This window comes from Ovis canadensis, chromosome 19, assembly GCF_042477335.2.
Source record: "Ovis canadensis isolate MfBH-ARS-UI-01 breed Bighorn chromosome 19, ARS-UI_OviCan_v2, whole genome shotgun sequence".
NCBI classification, from domain to species: domain Eukaryota; kingdom Metazoa; phylum Chordata; class Mammalia; order Artiodactyla; family Bovidae; genus Ovis; species Ovis canadensis.
The window spans coordinates 27754459-27760989 of NC_091263.1; positions in this window are offsets into that span (position 1 = coordinate 27754459).

Sequence of the window (6531 nt, forward strand, 5' to 3'; positions counted from 1 at the left end):
ATCCCTGTTGCAGCCTCTGTTTTTTCCTTAATTTGTTTATTTTTAATTAGAGGACAATTGCTTTACAATACTGTGTTGGTTTCTGCCATACATCAATATGAATCAGCCATAGGTATACATATGTCCCCTCTCTCTTGAACCTCCCTCACATCTCCATCAATAGATGAATGGATAAAGAAATTGTGGTACATATACACAATGGAATATTACTCAGCAATGAAAAGGAACACATTTGAGACAATTCTAATGAGGAGGATAAACCCAGAGCATTTTGTACAGAGTGAAGAAGTCAGAAAGAGAAAAGAAGCCTCTGTTTTATACTGCGTTGATCCAGAAGGGAAATGTAACCCCCCCAACCATTCACACTTGAAACAACAGCAACAACAAAGAGATCAACCAGCCCTGTAGTAGACCTCGCTGAAGGACAAGGACAGGGGATGGGGGAGAAGTCAGGGGCCAGGGGCACACAGTATATCACTTCATACGTGGCAATCTAATTTAGACGCTCCTGTTCCTCAAAGCCTTTTTTCCAACTAATAGCAGTCTCTCCACATGGCACCAGTCTCCTACTGTGCCCTGACTTCTTGTCTTTGACTAGAGAATTGCTTGGCCAACTCTTAGGGCCTCTCTGATGCCTTGGCCCCACTGAAAACTCAGGGTTTAAGTGTCCTAAGTTCTGACCAAGGAACTCACCCAGAGACCATTCTCTACCTGCATAGAGCATGGGACTCACTGTTTGGATATCATTTCCCTCCTAGTTACAGGATCCACTCCTTCATCTGTATACAGAGCATTCTGCGTGCTTCCCTAAGGTCATCCCACTCATCGCAGATATACATCATTTATCTGCATGTCTGGATTGATGTGGTGCATTTTGTCTTTAAACCATGATTTGTGGTGAGACACTGAAAAGTTCAGGTGGGAAGTGACCTGAGCAGATCTGTGAGTTTAATAGCTTTTTTTTTTAGTGTAAGGAATATATTGTATAGGGCAAGGAGATTATAGACAGACAAATTAGGAGACTTCCTACAGAGTTCAGGAAGGAATCAAGACAGATTAGATTAAGACAGTGAGGGAGAAGTTTTTGGAAGCAAAAACGGGATTTATGAATTGGCTGGATATGGGTAGTGAAAAAGATGGAAGTGTGAACAATGCATGCGGACCTCTGGCTGGAAGAGTAAGTTCTATTCATTGAGCTGAGGATGGGGAAGGAAGGCTCCTTTTTGGATATGTTTGATGACAGATGTTGGCCAAGTGGTGAGGTCTGAGAGGTGAGTGGAGCCACAACTGGAGAGCTCAGGCTGGTAGAGATCAGAGAGCCGTTGAGACCTTGATGGAGCTGGAAGCCATCATCCCTTGTGGATGGGTTAGGACTGAGGGAACTGGCCCTGTGGAATTGGACTGGTAGAGGAAGAGCAGTCAGAAAGGCGGAAGGAAACTCCTGACCCAGGAAATAAGGACATCTAAAAAGGAAGAAGTGAGTTTGTGGCTACCGAGCAGTCAAGTATTACGAAGGCTGGAAAACATCAGCTCCCTGATTGTGTGTCTGGATTCCACCAACCAATATAGAAATGGAAGCGCAAGGTTGAGCAGAATCCTGATTCAAGGATCAAGTCAAGTCACCTTGAGTTTAAGGTGCTTCTGGGGCATCCTGATGGAGATATCCATGTGAAGATTATAAACACACATCCCTCCCTGAATTCAGCAACATGCCAGGCTGATAATGTGGCACTAGACAGGTGAAAAGAAAAGATACAGTCCTGCCCTCTGGAAGCTTGCAGTCTAGGAAGGGAAACGAGACACATAATTAATGACGTTGGCGGGCCCTTTAGAGGAGGATGCACAGTCAGAAGTGGGCAGAGTTGTACTGCCCAGAGACAGGAGGGAGAGGGGTCAAAGCTGTGTCTGCAACATCTCAGATCCATGGGTCTGGCTTGGTCTGCATTCTTTCTTTTTTGTTCTCTCGCGGCTCCTTCATGGTGCCTTTTGTCCCTTTATTTTGACTGAATGATGCATGTGGGGTTTGGAAAACCTGTTCCTGCAGCAAAAGAACTTGTATTCCCCATGATCTTGAGCCTCTGTATTATACCCTGAGGCTCTGAACTACATGGGGGAAAGGAGACTCAGAGACCCCTGAGGTGCCTTTTTAAGAATACACACGCCATATATCTGGAGAAGACTCTAATTTGAAAATATATATGCACCCCAATGTTCATAGCAGTACTATTCACAATAGCCAAGGCATGGGAGCAACCTAAATGTCCCCAGACAGAGAGACGAATAAACAAAATGTGCTACAGATATACAATACTACTCAGCCACTAAAAAGAATGAAATAGTACCATTTGCAGCAAAAGGGATGTACCTAGAGATGATCACACTAAATCAGACAGAGAGAGACTATTTTCATATGATATCACTTACACGTGGAATCTAAAAGAAATGATGCAAATCAACTTATTTACAAAATAGAGATAGACTCACAGAAAACAACATCATGGTTACCAAAGAGGAAAGGAGGAGAGGGATAAATTAGCAGGAGTATGGGATTATACTAGTATATATAAACTAGTTAACCGACAAGGACCTACTGTATAGCACAGGGAACTATACTCAATTTCTTATAATAATATATAAGGGAAAAGAATCTGAAAAAGAATATATATATTGTACACACACATATATGTGTGTGTGAATCACTTTGAATCACTGAATTACTTTGTTGTACACCTGAATCTAACATAGCATTGTAAATCAACTGTACTTCAATTAAAAAAAGTGAAGAATACATATGCCAATCCCCACTCCCCTTACAAAATCCAAACATTTCACAAAATTCTAGTCCCTAATCAAAATTCTAGCCCCACTGTGGCCCAAGACACTAGACAATGCTCAAAGCAGGTGTTCCTGCGTCGGGAGGCCGACTCAGAGACCAAGCAGAGTGGAGAGAAGGGAAGGAGTGGTGAGGTCCCCAGGTTTCCCACCAAGGCCGCTGGGTCAGTGGCAGTTTCAGGAGCTGAAAATGTGGGAATCGATTTGGGGAGTTTGCCCACATGTTCACATGAACTGATTTTGCAGTCTCTGCATTTTGCAGTCAGCCACCATGAAAGACATCTGAAATGATCATCCCGAGTAACTGAGACAGGTCCTTCATGGACTGCTTGAGCCACTTCCTCCACTGTTTAAACTGAGCATTCTAGCTCTGCAACTTGGTGACTGAGTTTATGGCTAACAATGTCTAATATTTCCACAACATCCTAGCCCAGGCATGAAGACAAATCTCATCCCATCTGTTTTTCCTGCTAATGGGTCAGTGATGTCCCCACAGCTAATTATAGCAATTACATACAAAATAACATGTTTACTTTGGAAAGCCAGACTTAGTGTTTGCGACTGGGTATCTCTGATAGATGCACAGCTGTTTCTAAGAGGGTGAAGGTCTTCACTCTTTTTCATCTGTAAGCAAAAGCCACATGGAACCCCTTTTGTCAATTACCAGGAAAAAAAATGCTATTGAGGATGCTGTCTGTTACACTGCCTGGGGTCCTTTATTTATTTTGGAATTACACTCCAAGAAACAATGACACTGCCCTCCCAACTCATTGCTTCACTGACAGCTCTGCAAATTCTCAAGTTTCTGTAAAAAAGAATTATTATTAAAGATGCCTAATATTCAAAGTGAATTGAGGTGAGCTGAACTTGAGTAGATTTTCTTTCATTTAATCTGTCTCCTCACCCCCTCTCCATGTCCTATCCACTTCTCAAAGCTGAATGGCTTTGTTTACATAACTGTCCATGTTTGTTTCCCTTCTTTACAGATGCTTTTGATGCAGAATAATTTCTTCTCCATGTCTGTTTTTCTTGCGCTCAAGGGGAAGTTCCTCCTTGCCAGTTGCTTATAATAACCAGTGTAACCTAAGTGGAGGGGATCTGAGATCCTCCCTGGTCACATGACTGTTTGGAAATAGTCAGCTCGTCTACTTCAGTTCTGTCCCCTCATCCTGACACCATGATGCCACTGAATGCAGCTAGAAGGTTGCCAGTCTACCGGGCTCAGCTGTCCTCAGCGGGTGACAACCACCCATAACCCAGCCTTTGCGATGCACATTCCCTTTCCTTGACTCCCATCATACCATCTCCTGATTTTTCCTCTTATCTTAATAAACACACTGACACAGTTTGAGCAAAGAAGGAGTCAGCAAAGCAGTTGAAAATAGCATAATGATATGGAAGAAAAGCAAGAGACGATGAAGTCTTAGCAGCCAAGAGAAGAAAAGAGTAGTTCATGCTGTCAAATGCTGCAAAGAGGACCAAGTCAGAAACAGTGAGACAGCATTGGGTTGGCAATATGGGGTCAAGCACACTTGGGCATGGATGATCTCAGCATAGCAGTGGAGATGGAAGCCTGTACGGAGGAGTTAAGGAGAGATGAATCATGAACAAGCAGAGGCAGTGACCTTAGACAACTCTTTGGAAGAGGAGAGAAATGGGTCCTGGCAAGAAAAGAACATGTGTCAAAGGAGTTTTTGTTTTCGTCTATTAAGACGTACGATTCTAGAGCATATTTGCATCCTGGTGGAACTAAGTCTATAGAGAGAGACATTATAGATGCAAGAGGGAGAGGTGGATACTTCTAGGAGCAACATCCTTGAAAGTGCAAAAGAGGAAAACAGGGATGCTCAACCAGTGTAACAAGCTGGCAAGGCAAAGAGCACAGGGACAAATGCAGTGAGATTTGGAGATTTGGTGGCTGGAGTTTGTTTCCATATGATTGCTTCTATAGTCTTAGTAAAATACAAGCAAGGTCGTCAGCTGCAGACAGACACGTTACCGTCTGGGCCACCAGGGAAGCACGAAAAGGAACATGGGGGAAGGAATTTAGGTTTGAGAAGACCGATGTATGAAATCATCACTGGAGAGAGTGAGAACGAGGAAAACATCTGAGTAAGTGCCGTAAGAACTGTGATGCTGAATGCCCATTTGGGACTTGTGGTCCAGAATTTAAAATGAGGCTAAGGAAAATACAGTACTGTGTGGAAAGCACTTAGCCCTAACCTGGTACATACTGCACACTTAGTAGGTGCAAGCTATTACTATATTGCCACATGAATATTTCTTTTCTCTTTGCTTAGATGAGGTACAATCCTATCAAAAAAGAAAAAGGAATAAAGAAAGAAACTGAATCTTGGCTGAGATTGTTTTACCAGCCTTGTAAATTCACTAAAGAAAGAAAACGTTTCCAATAAAGGTGATTAAGCTCAAAAGTCTTGAAACCCTAGACCCGAGAAACTGACAAAATATGAACAGCATGATATCAATTAAATAAGATTTTATAAGGACATGGTGCCACAGGTTGATATCTCAGTGTAGCTGTTACCAGAGCTTTAGGGAGCCCCGTGACATAAGGACATGGTTGTTCTAGGATTACATACCATGATGGGCAGATTATGATATGGGAATATTGAATATTTAAAAAATATAATGGCTCAGTTAAAAGAGTAATACAATCGATTAAGTTGCCCTCATATTAAAGTGAACTAAGAAAAGAATTCATGCAAGCTATTATTACAGTGAAAGCATCAGCATAAATTTGAGACTTGGAAAGGTCTTATCCTTGAAAGAAGAAGCAATAACCTGTGTTATGCCACTTCCAGAAATTGTATGAGCTCATATAACATGCAGCCTTAACTCCCACGCTGTGGTCCTGGCTTTCCCCTCATTAAGTGGCAGGAGGGGGCAGTGTCTTTGGAGAACAGAGCCAGGTAATCAACTAAAATCTTTTTTGTTTGTTTCATCTTCACATGACCGTTGAGCTCATGTCCTTTCTTTGGTCAATGTATTGAGAAAGGGAGAGATCGGTCTCTTCACAGTGTGGTAGTTCAGATCGGGCCTGTACCCACAAGTTAAAGCTCAATGAAATGATACCGTGCACCTTTCCAAAGAGGCTCTTTTAAAGCTAGCTGACTTACCACTATGGTGTCCATTTTTCTTTCCCATGCTGTTAAGGGGTTTCATCTCCTCTGAGAGACAGGAAGTCTCCATCAATTCTATTTGAGTATCACCAGATCTCCAATCCCCTTCTCCATGTCCCAAGCTCCCTCTGACCCTACTGACTAAAAGGCAACTCTTGGGAATGGTCTTGGTTGAGTCTGTTTTGTAAGTCTGTCATTTCGATTTGTTAATGACTTGAGGTATGGAGAATTCCTCAGCTCCTGGCTGGTGAACATTTCTCTGTGCTCCTACAGGATGCCAAAACTCTCTATTTAGAAAGGTTTGTATATTAAATTCTGAAGTATATTATTAAAATATACTTACTTATGATTGGTCATCTTGGCATATCTGGATTAATACTATTCTTTTGGGTATAGTGCTGACTTGATTTGATATTTTATTTACTACGTTGACAATGAATCAGTGAAACTTTTTTTACTTGTTTTTATCCTATTTTTCTACCACTATTTTATTGAGATATAATTCACATCCCACACAAGTTACCCATCATCATAATCAGTTGGGCGCTGAAGAACGGAT